General features: G+C 47.6%; 1 protein-coding gene across 10 annotated transcripts in view; it reads left to right on the top strand.

Moving 5' to 3' along the window:
* The first annotated feature begins 9,916 nt into the window (after positions 1-9,916).
* SGF29 (SAGA complex associated factor 29) overlaps positions 9,917-11,802 on the top strand; it is a 33,082-nt gene continuing 31,196 nt past the window's right edge. For all 10 annotated transcript variants that reach the window (XM_021088030.2, XM_085017147.1, XM_085017149.1 and 7 more), the window contains exon 1: positions 9,917-10,048. The gene's annotated coding sequence lies outside the window, so the exon portion shown is untranslated. The remainder of the gene's footprint in view (positions 10,049-11,802) is intronic.

The raw sequence follows: 11,802 nt of genomic DNA, 5'->3' as shown, positions 1-11,802 counted from the left end.
TGCACATACCCACTGAGAAGTCGCCTACAGAAATACTCCCAGCATTGGAGTTCCTGTCACGGCTCAGCAGTAATGAACCCAACTATGATTCATGAGGATGCGAGTATGATCCCTGGCCTCACTCAGTGGGTTAAGCATCCGGAACTGCCATGAGCTGTTGTATAGGTCACAGACATGGCTTGGATCCCGTGTTGCTGTGACTGTGGTATAGGCTGGCAGCTGTAGTTCCAATTCAACCCCTAGCCTGGGAACTTCCATATGCAATGGCCCCAAAAAGCGAAAGAAAGAAAGAAAGAAAGAAAGAAAGAAAGAAAGAAAGAAAGAAAGAAAGAAAGAAAGAAAGAAAGAAAGAAAGAAAGAAAGAAAGAAAGAAAGAAAATGCCCCTAGCCTTGTTTGTAGTTGTGAAAAACAGGATGCAACATAAATGACCATGCATAGGTGACTGACTGATCAACATCCTTCTGTGAAACATTCTGTAGCTGTCAAAAAGAAAAAGCTATAGGAATTCCTGTCATGGCTCAGCAGATAACGAACCCGACTAGCATCCATGAGGACTTGGGTTCGATCCCTGGTCTCGCTCAGTGGGTTAAGGATCGGGCATTGCCGTGAGCTGTGCTATAGGTTGCAGACTCAGCTCGGATCCCGAGTTGCTGTGACTGTGGCGTAGGCTGGCTCCGTTTGGACCCCTAGCCTGGGAACCTCCGTATGCCGTGCATGAGACCCTAAAAAGACGAAAGAAAAAGCTACATTTCTAGTTCCGAGGGGAGAAAGTTTTCCATAATGCATTGTTTTATTTTTGTTTTTATTTTTTGTTTTGGCCACGCCTATGGCATGTGAAAGTTCCTGGGCCTGGTATCGAACCTATGGCATAGCAGTGAACCGAGCTGCTGCAGTGGTAATGCCAGATCCTTAACCCACTCCACCACAAGGGAGCTCCCATAATACATTGTTAAGTGAAAAATAGTAAGCTATAGAACATTATGTATACTATAATCCAAGTTTTTGCATTATAGTTATTGAAATGGTATAGCAATAAATAATATCGTTTTCAGCATAATACAGACATCACACGTTTCTCCTGGTAACTAAAGAAGACAGATGACCAGATAAAACTATAGTAGAAGATTCAATTACTTTCTTTTATTTTATTTATTTACTTATTTTTCCTTTTTAGGGCCGTACCCGCAGCTTATGGAGGTTCCCAGGCTAGGGGTTCATTCGGAGCTGTAGCCGCCGGCCTACACCAGAACCACAACAACGTGGGATCGAGCCGTGTCTGCAACCTACACCACAGCTCACGGCAATGCCGGATCCTTCACCCACTGAGGGAGGCCAGGGATCGAACCCACAACCTCATGGTTCCTAGCTGGACGTGTTAACCACTGAGCCATGACGGGAACTCCAGAAGATTCTAGAATAAACAATTCTACTACTGGATGTCTCCCTAGAGATCAGCTAAGCCAACCCCATTTAACTGAGGAGGAAGTAAGGACCAGAGAGGCTAACATTCTTGACGCTACAATGTTAGGGCACTAACTCTATGCCAGGCACTTGCTTGGTGCTGGGATTCAAAAGGAAGCAGAACACGGATCCCACACGCGACAGGCACATAGACAGGCTAGTGTCCCACATGTTGTCATGCCGTGTAATAAGTAATGTGGGGAAAGCACATTCAAGCCGCAAGGTGAACCTAATCCAGATTTAGGAGTAACTCCCAGGGAAGGTCATGTATTAGCTGACTTGGAAAGGAGGAGAGGAAAAGTCAGATAGACCAAGAAGTCAGGGAACAGTGTCCCAGGAAGTTTCGAGGGGGGAAAAAGTGTCATGCGTGTGGTTAACCAAAGCATTTGGAGCACAAGGGAATTCTAGTTCCCGACTTAGGAGCCAGGGGTCTCCTGCCTCCCAGTTCAGTGCTATTTAAAAATACTACCAGAGTTCCCCTCAAGGCACAGCGGAAATGAATCCGACTAAGAACCATGAGGTTGTGGGTTCGATCCCTGGCCTTGCTCAGTGGGTTAAAGATCTGGCATTGCCGTGAGCTGTGGTGTAGGTCACAGATGTGGCTCAGATCCTGCGTTGCTGTGGCTGTGGTGTAGGCCAGGAGCTACAGCTCCGATTAGACCCCTAGCCTTGGAACCTCCATATGCCGCGGGAGCGGCCCTAGAAAAGACAAAAGGACAAAAAAAAAAAAGAAAAGAAAAAAAATTTTTTTAAATACTAAGTCTGTCAACAAGTATATGATGATTCAGCACATCTATCAATTTTCTCAAATATGAAAATGAAAAACAGGAGTTCTCATTGTGGCTCATCAGGTTAAGAACCTGACTAGTACACATGAGGGCATGGGTTCAATCCCTGGCCTTGCTCAGTGGTTAAAGATCCAGTGTTGCCATGAGCTGTGGTGTAGGTTACAGCTCCATATGCTGTGGGTACGGCACTAAAGAGACAAAAAAAAGTGGCATTCTGATGAAAGTCAAGAGCATCCTGGAGGTCCATCAGGGTGATCCTTGAGTGCTGCTTGGTGGCTTCTTAACCTGAAGCATCCATCACTCCATCCTTACAGAGGAAAATATTCCAGTAATCTTTTGTTGGGTATGACCAGGGCCTTGCAGGCTGAGCAAGTGGTGGGAGAGCAGGACACGGCTGTGGAGCCCCCTGCTCTTCTTCAAGGGCAGGACCTAGTGCCCCTCGCACCGCGGGGTGCCTGCCCCACCCGACACCCCAGGGAGACCCTGCCCCCTCACTCCTCCACCTCCAAGGCAAGCCTGAACCAAAGAGGTTGCTGTGCAAGCACATCTAAAATCCTTTCTTTCTTTCTTTCTTTCTTTCTTTCTTTCTTTCTTTCTTTCTTTCTTTCTTTCTTTCTTTCTTTCTTTCTCTCTCTCTCTCTCTCTCTCTCTCTCTCTCTCTCTCTCTCTCTCTTTCTTTCTCTCTCTCTCTCTCTCTCTCTCTCTCTCTTTCTTTCTTTCTTTCTTTCTTTCTTTTGCTTTTGTGTGACATGTGGACGTTCCTGGGCTAGGGGTCAAATTGGAGCTATAGCCGCCAGCCTACCCCACAGCCACAGCAACACCAGATACTTAACCCACTGAATGAGGCCAGGGATCGAACCGACGTCCTCACAGGTACTAATTGGGTTTGTTACCACTGAACCACAACGGGAACTCCTATAATCCTATTTCTGTAAGAAAAATTAGTTTAGTTATTGAAAAAACACACAGCGTTGCCATGAGCTGTGGTGTAGGTTTGCTGTAGGTCACATGGCTGGTATCTGGCATTGCTGTGGCTGTGGTGTAGGCTGGCAGCTATAGCTCCAATTTGACCCCAAGCCTAGGGACCTCCATATGCTGCCTGTGCAGCCCTAAAAAGACTAAAAGGGGGGGGGGCAATGGGATGTGTATTAAACTCTCCATAGGGGTTATATCCTCAGCTGAGATTATAGAGAACTTTGACTTTCTCCATTATAGATTCTAGATCTCAGCAATGTTTGACCTTTTCATGTGTATAACTGTTTTAGAAGGAGAGAGGAAAAGGAAATTTTTTTTTTTTTGTCTTGTTATTTCTTGGGCCGCTCCTGCGGCATATGGAGGTTCCCAGGCTAGGGGTTGAATCGGAGCTGTAGCCACCGGCCTACGCCAGAGCCACAGCAACGCGGGATCCGAGCCGCGTCTGCAACCTACACCACAGCTCACGGCAATGCCGGATCATTAACCCACTGAGCAAGGGCAGGGACCGAACCCGCAACCTCATGGTTCCTAGTCGGATTCGTTAACCATTGCGCCACGATGGGAACTCCAAGGAAAAGGAAATTTTTAAGAGTTAATTTATTGCGGAGTTCCCGTTGTGGAGCAGCGGAAACGAATCCGACTAGGAACCATGAGGTGCCAGGTTCGATCCCTGGCCTCGCTCCGTGAGTTAAGGATCCAGCGATACCATGAGCTGCGGTGTAGGTTGCAGACATGGCTCAGGTCTGGCATGCCTGTGGCTGTGGTGTAGGCTGGCAGCTACAGCTCCAATTCAACCCCTAGCCTGGGAACCTCCATATGCCGCCGGTGCAGCCCTCAAAAGACAAAAGACAATAAAAATAAAAATAAAAAATAAGAGTTAGTTGATTTCATACCCTTCCCCCACAGCTGGGCTCCATGCACACTGCGCCACCTGCTGGTCATGATATGGCTTCTTTTGTCTGTGACCAGGGAAAATACCATACAATGTGAATGCAGTGTTGCAGTATCAATACTACATGTAAAAAGCCAATTCTTTTCTTTTTTTTTTTCAACATATTTGAACATATTTTTTGCAATATGTAAAAAGCCAGTTCTGGAGGGAGAGAAGGCAACAAGGGGAGAAAGATGCGAGCACTGCCCTTAGCTGTGGAACTCTGTGTCAATGGAGGAATTTGTAAAGAGATTGTTAGGAAAGTATGGTATATAATAACTCTCTGCACTTGAACCCAAGAGACTTTCGATAAAGATTGCTGTGACTTTTGTTTGTTTGTTTGTTTTGTTTTTTAAGGATGCACTTGCAGCATATGGAAGTTCCCAGGCTAGGGGTCTAATCGGAGCTACAGCTGCCAGCCTACACCACAGCCATAGCAATGCCAGATCCTTAACCCACTGATCGAGGCCAAGGATCAAACCCGCAAACTCATGGTTCCTAGTCAGATTCTTTTCTGCTGAGCCACACGGCAACTCCTGCTGCATCTTTTTGGAAAGTCAAGGCTCTTTGGAAAAGCGTCTCACGTGTGATGCTCTGAAATGATGAGACTTAAGGATGAGGACGGCCAGATTTCTTTGCCATGCTATAGCTCTCTCACAGGGAGGGACTGTGCTGCCAGACAAAGAGAGTGTTCTGGTCAGCTCCACAGTTCTACCTCTCTATGGCTCAGTGGGCTCCTGGTTTATACCTCAGTCTCTTGCGAGTCGCATCAGTGTGAGTCTATCCTGGGAGGTTGCTGACACAATGAAATTTCTAGTCCTGCAGGGCCGAGGGCTAAATTCTGTAGCAATCACCCACCAAGATGCTGCCCCCTCCGTGGTCCTCCTTGAGCGGAAATAACGTCTCCTCTTACACTTTCATCTAACAAATATGTATATGATGGGCCAGGCACTAGGCTAAGTGCTAAAGGTACATGTTGGACTTCAAGGTCCCTTCAAGGACATTGAACTCAAAGCCTCTGGCCAAGGCAAGAATTATCAGACCCTTATCATCGCCCCACCCAACTCACAGTAATGCCCCTCCCCCACCTTGAGCAGCCTGGCCTCTTTCTCCCCGTCCCCTCCTAGAAAAAGTACTTGACTAACTCCTCACCCTCCCCATAGGGGTCTTATATGCCCCCCAACCAACCAGCAAGTGTATCCCAACCAATCAGTAGGTCAGCAGGTGTGTTGCGAGACCCCTCCTCTCCCTGGGTTATAAAAACAGACATGACCACACTCTTGGTGGTATCGGCTCTCCCTGATTATCAGGAAGTTTCTCTCTCTCTCTCTCTTTTTTTTTTTTTTTGCCATTTCTAGGGCCACTCCCACGGCCTATGGAGTTTCCCAGGCTAGGGGTCGAATCGGAGCCATAGCCGCCGGCCTACACCAGGGCCACAGCAACACGGGATCGGAGCCACCTCTGCGACCTACACCACAGCTCACGGCAATGCCAGATCCTTCACCCACTGAGCAAGGCCAGGGATCGAACCCGCAACCCCATGGTTCCTAGTTGGATTCGTTAACTACTGAGCCACGACAGGAACTCCAGTCAGGAAGTCTCTTATCTCAACAGACTCTTTCTCTCCATTTCGCCATGCTCAATAAACTCTTCTTTCTTTTCCCTCCAATATGGGTCGTGAAATTCCTTTCCAATCCCCGTGTACAGACCACGACAAGACAGTGATGAGCATAAACAGATCTGAACCTCGCCTTGATGAGTTGATCATAGAAGAGGTGAGGGTTAGGAGAGCCATCAATCAAATTATATCACAAACAGGTAAAAGTGTGACATTCGTGTTGCCGTCATCATCAGAGGAGATCTCCATGGTGCTTTGAGAGATTATGACAGACGGATTTGACTCAGTCAGGTAGATGAAAATGAGTAGGAGATATGGAAGTAAAGAGAGGAGGGAAATGGAGATCCCATCATGGCTCAGTGGTAACAAACCCGACTAGTATCCATGAGGATGCAGGTTCGATCCCTGGCTTCGCTCACTGGGTTAAGGATCCGGCGTTGCCATGAGCTGCAGTGTAGGTTGCAGAGGCAGCTCAGATCTGGTGTTGCTGTGGCTGTGGTGCAGGCCAGCAGCTGTGGCTCCAGCTGGACCCTTAGCCTGGGAACCTCCATATGCCTTGGGTATGGCCCCCAAAAGCAAAAAAAAAAAAAAGAAAAAGAAATAGAATGAGATTTGTAGCATGATATCACTTAGGTAAATTAAAAATACATGGACACTGGAGCTCCCATTATGGCTCAGGGGTTAAGAGCTCGACTAGCATCCATAAGGACGCAGATTCAATACCTTGGCCTCGCTCAGTGGGGTAAGGATCTGGCATTACCGAGAGCTGTGGTGTAGGTTGCAGATGAGGCTCAGATCTGGCTGCAGCCTTGAAAAAACAAAAAAAACAAAAAACACTCACACTAAACAACGCATGTCTTATAAAGACAGTCCCACACACACTGGGGACACACACTGAGGAATGTACGTGAGAGGAGTGGAGAAAAGAGATAAAAGGCCATAAACATATAAAACAAGAGAGAGGCCAGGCAGAGCCCAATGATAACAGTGTGGCATAAAGTGAGAAATGAGAAGTTCCCGTCGTGGCCCAGTGGTTAACGAATCCGACTGGGAACCATGAGGTTGCGGGTTTGATCCCTGCCCTTGCTCAGTGGTTTAAGGATCCAGCATTGCCGTGAGCTGTGCTGTGGGCATAGGCCGGTGGCTACAGCTCCGTTTCAAGTCCTAGCCTGGGAACCTCCATATGTGTGGGAGTGGCCCAAGAAAAGGAAAAAAGACAAAAAAAAAAAAAAAAGTGAGAAATGAGTAACTCTGCATCTGGGTTTTTTTGTATGTTTGGGTGTTTTTTTTGTTTTGTTTTGTTTTTTTGGGTTTTTTTTTTTTTGTCTTTTTGGGGCAGCACCCATGGTACATGGAGGTTCCCAGGCTGGGGGTCGAATGGGAGCTACAGCTGCCGGCCTACACCACAGCCACAGCAGTGTAGGATCCGAGCCGTGCCTGCGACTTACACCACAGCTCATGGCAACGCCGGATCCTTAACCCACTGATCGAGGCCAGGGATCAAACCTGTGTCTTCATGGATGCTAGTCAGATTTGTTTCTGCTGAGCCATGACGGGAACTCCTGGGAATTTTTTTTAAAGAAAAGATTTGGTAGTTGTTTGGGCAAGAGTAGAGGCACCCTGGACCAGTGTGAGTGCGGTGGCCACAAAAAGTGGATGGACTACGTTATATGGACGAACACATGGAAAGCATTTCAACGGTGCCTGATGTGAGATAAGTGTCCAACAAATGTGAGTTGTCATTTTTATACTGCAGACACAGTGATGAATTGAATATGGGAGGGAAGGGAAGGAGTGAGGTCAAGGGTAACTCCCTGATGCTGGCTCAGCCATTGTTGCCAAGTGGGAGTCGAGAAAATGAAAACTGAGGACGGGAATTCTTCCTTGTGGCTCAGCAGGTTAAGAACCCAGCAAGCATCCGTGAGGATGTGGTTCCCAGCTTCGCTCTGCAGGTTAAGGGACTTGGCGTTGCCGCAAGTTGCAGCATAGGTCGAGGATGTGGCTTGGATCTGGCATTCCTGTGGCTGTGGTGTAAGCAGCAGCTGCAGCTCTGATTTGACCCCTGGCCTGGGAACTTCCTCATGTCATGGGTTCAGCCCTATAAAGACCAAAAAACCCAAAAAAACCCGCAAAAGAAGAAAAACGAAGAAAAACTGCAGACAGTTGATTCTTTTGAGAAATTTGGATGTGAAGACAGAGCTATTTCTTACATATGGGCAACACTCTAAAATACGTAAAAGATTAGAGTTCCCCTTGTGGCTCAGTGGTTAAGGAACCCAACTAGGATTCATGAGGATGTGGGTTCAAGCCCTGGCCTCACTCAGTGGGTTAAGGATCTGGCATGCTGTGGCTGTGGCTGTGTCTGTGGCCGGCAACTGTTGCTCTGATTTTTTTTTTTTTTTTTGGTCTTTTTGTCTTCTCAGGGCTGCACCTGTGGCATATGGAGGTTCCCAGGCTAGGGGTTGAATCGGAGCTACAGCTGCCGGCCTAACCCACAGCCACAGCAACGCCAGATTGGAGGCGCGTCTGTGACCTACACCACAGCTCACGGCAACGCCAGATCCTTAACCCACTGAGCGAGGCCAGGGATAGAGCCAGCAACCTCATGGTTCCTAGTCGGATTCATTTCCGCTGAGCCACGACAGGAGCTCCTGTTGCTCTGATTTGACCCCTAGCCTGGGAATTTCCACATGCCGTGGGTGCAGCCCTAAATAGCAAAAAAAAAAAAAAAAAAAAAAAAAAGAAAAGAAAGAAAGAAAGAAAAAGAAAAAAGATTAATCCAGTGATACATGTTAACTGATACATAGTTATTGCAGGAAACTTCAGAAATTAAAGATAAATTCAAACAAACAAAAAAATTGAGCCCCAGGAGTTCCCTCTTGTTCAGTGGGTTAAGGATCCAGTGTTGTCACTGCTATGCCTCTGGTTACAGCTGTGGTGCAGGTTGGATCCCTGGCTGGGAAACTTCCACATGCCATGGCACAGACACCCCCACCCCAAAACGAGCCCCAAATCTCCCCTGAGGAGAAAATAAAATTGACATTTGCCATTCAGGAGAAATAGCTTATGAGACTTCATTTTTTAAAAAAATTTTATTTTATGGCTTCTCCCGCAGCACATGGATGTTCCCAGGCTAGGGGTCCAATTGGAGCTACAGCTGGTGACCTACACCACAGCCACAGCAACACAGGATCAGAGCCGCTACACCACAGCTCATGGCAATGCCTGACCCTTAACCCACTGAGCAAGGCCAGGGATCAAACCTGTGTCTTCACAGATGCTAGTCAGATTCATTTCAGCTGCGCCACTACGGGAACTCCTGAGACTTCAATAAACACGAAAATGCGAACTCCTTGCTTCTGTAAACCCCATAAAACGCAGGATATAGAACTGAGACTGGGTAGATGGTCATGCAACTTACTGAGAGACCACAGAAAGAAGAGTAAGTTTGATGGTAAAAAATGTTGCATTAAGTTTTGGGCTGAAATGGTTTGTGTTGAAGTCTGAGACTCTAATATGAATTTTAAAAAATAGAACGCTTATTATATACCAGCCACTATGGGTGTACATAGGTGAATAAAACAGTGGATCCTAACCTCCCTGAGCAGGCAAGTGTACCAAACAAACGTAAAAGTTGGTATGGGTTATGTAAGAGATTACAAGATACTAGGATGTAAACCGTTGTGGTTAAACATTTGCTCACAATGACAATATGTTCCTGACAATACTCTCTAAAAGAATGATATCTGGGTTTACAGATCTGCTTATTTCTATTTATTTTTAACATTTTTTAAATGAACTTTAATTTTTGAAGCAGTTTTAGCTTTCCAGCAAAATTGAAGGAACAAGTACAGAGTTCTCATATGCCCACTGCTCCCCCTTCAATCAACAATCTGCTCGTTTAAAAATTTTTTTATTGTTTCATCGAGGTTTTGGTAATAGGAGTGGATACTGAAAACACGCTCTGGTTGGTTAAAACAAGGTTCAGCTGAAGAGGCGGAAACTCTGTGTCCAAGTAAAAACTACATTTCCCAAGGAGCAGCGCGGCACGGGAAGAGAGCGCACGCGTAGAGAGGAAGACAGCGCACGCGTAGAGAGGGTCTCGCGCTGCTCATAAAAGGGAAAAAGCGTGCGTGGTTCTTGAGCCGCCGCGAATCTTCGAACGTGAGCGCGTTGTTATCCGCAGACTCTGAAAGGCATTCGAGGGAAGACGCGCCTGCTCCCGCCGTCGCAGTTTCCAGCGCGACTTGCTTATTCCACCCGTGGCTCTGTAGGTGGGTATACGTCGTGGTCTGAGGCACTGCTTGGCTCCCCGCACCCCCGCTCGGAGAATGGCGGGAGCGGAGGGCCGGGGGGTCCCTGTTCTCGGGCGTCGCTGAGGCAGCTCTTGAGAGGCAGTGCGCACGCGCCCTGGACCGGGAGAGGCGGGGCGCTGGGAGGGAGGGCTGGCGCCGACCTTCTCTGGTAACTGACTGCGCCTGCGCTCGCCGGCTGGAAGAGGGTGGGAAGCCGCTGCACGTGGAGCTTGGCTCCGTGGCTGGGAGGGGTGGGTACGCACCCCAGGTGCGAGAGAACAAGGGCAGAGGATGGGGCCCGCACTTTGGCAGCTTTCATTATTTGCTGAAGGTGTGCTTAGTTTAACAACCTCATTCTTCATATTCCTCCAGGTGCTTTCTCATTTCACTGCAGCCAAAACTTCATTCTCTACTCATTAGCCCCTTTTCTCCTTCAAACACACTCCAGTAAGGCCTTGGCTCTCACCCCTCCACTGAAATGGAAATGCGTGCTTCATTTGCTATGCGGAACATTCTCGTCTTCAGCTTCAGCTCTTTCTGGTTTCTCCTCTGCTGATTCTTGCTCTAACTTACCCTCAGTGGTTGGTTGTACTGCCCCACAGCCTCATCTTTGATCTCTTTTCTGTGCTGTTTCCTAGGCTTTAAATACTCTCTCTTTTTTTTTTTTTTTTTGTCTTTTTGCCATTTCTTGGGCCGCTCCCGTGGCATATGGAGGTTCCCAGGCTAGCGGTCTAATCAGAGCTGTAGCCACCGGTCTACGCCAGAGCCACAGCAAACGTGGGATCCGAGCCGCGTCTTCGACCTACACCACAGCTCACGGCAACGCCGGATCCTTCACCCACTGAGCAAGGGCAGGGACTGAACCGGCAATTTCATGGTTCCTAGTCGGTTTTGTTAACCACTGAGCTACGGCGGGAGCTCCTAAATACCATCTCTTGTGTTTAACTCTGAAATTCTTGTCCTCAACTCATTGCTCTACCTGAAATTTTGAGTTTTACCATTCACCTTCTTCAGTTTTCCAATTTTTCAAACACCTTGAGTTATACTAGATGTCTTTTGCTTCCCCTCTGTCCTCTTTCTCCATCAGTCAGTACATGTTTATCTGTTTATATACTTGTTTATGTGGCCACACCCACAGCATTCCTAAGTTCCCAGGCCAGGGATCAAATCTGAGCTGCAACTGCCAGCTAAACAGGATCTTTTAACTCATGGCTCTGGGCTGGAGATAGAACCAGCACCTTGGCAGCAACCTGAGCTGCTGCAGTCAGATTATTGTTTATTTATTTGCTTTTTAGGGCAGCAGGTGTGTCATATGAAAGTTCCCGGACTAGGGATCAAATTGCAATTTCAGGTGCCAGCCTATGCCACAGCCCATGGCAATGCCAGATCCTTAACCCATTGAGCAAGGCTAGGGATCAAACCTGAGTGCTCATGGATACTAGTCTTGTGTTGCCACTGAGCCACAAAGGGAGCTCCCTGTAGTCCGATTCTTAACCCACTGGGAACTCAGACAGTCCCTCTTCAGAGCATGTTAACAGGAACTGATTTGTTTTCCAGGATCAGGGAGAAGATACTGAACAGTCCAGCTTCAGAACTGTTGCAGTGTTTCTAAGTTCAAAGACCGTTTTAGGAGGCCTCCAGGGAGTACCCTGGTGGCCTAGTATTTAAGGAACTGGTACTGTCATTGCCGTGGCTCAGGTTGGATCCCTCTGCAGGTTACAAGTATGGTGTTA

Source organism: Sus scrofa, chromosome 3, assembly GCF_054392235.1.
Source record: "Sus scrofa isolate SSC_HxYL_T2T_F1_AM1 chromosome 3, Sscrofa_HxYL_maternal_Yorkshire_Landrace_v2.0, whole genome shotgun sequence".
NCBI classification, from domain to species: Eukaryota; Metazoa; Chordata; class Mammalia; order Artiodactyla; family Suidae; genus Sus; species Sus scrofa.
This window is presented reverse-complemented; position numbering and strand designations above follow the sequence as displayed.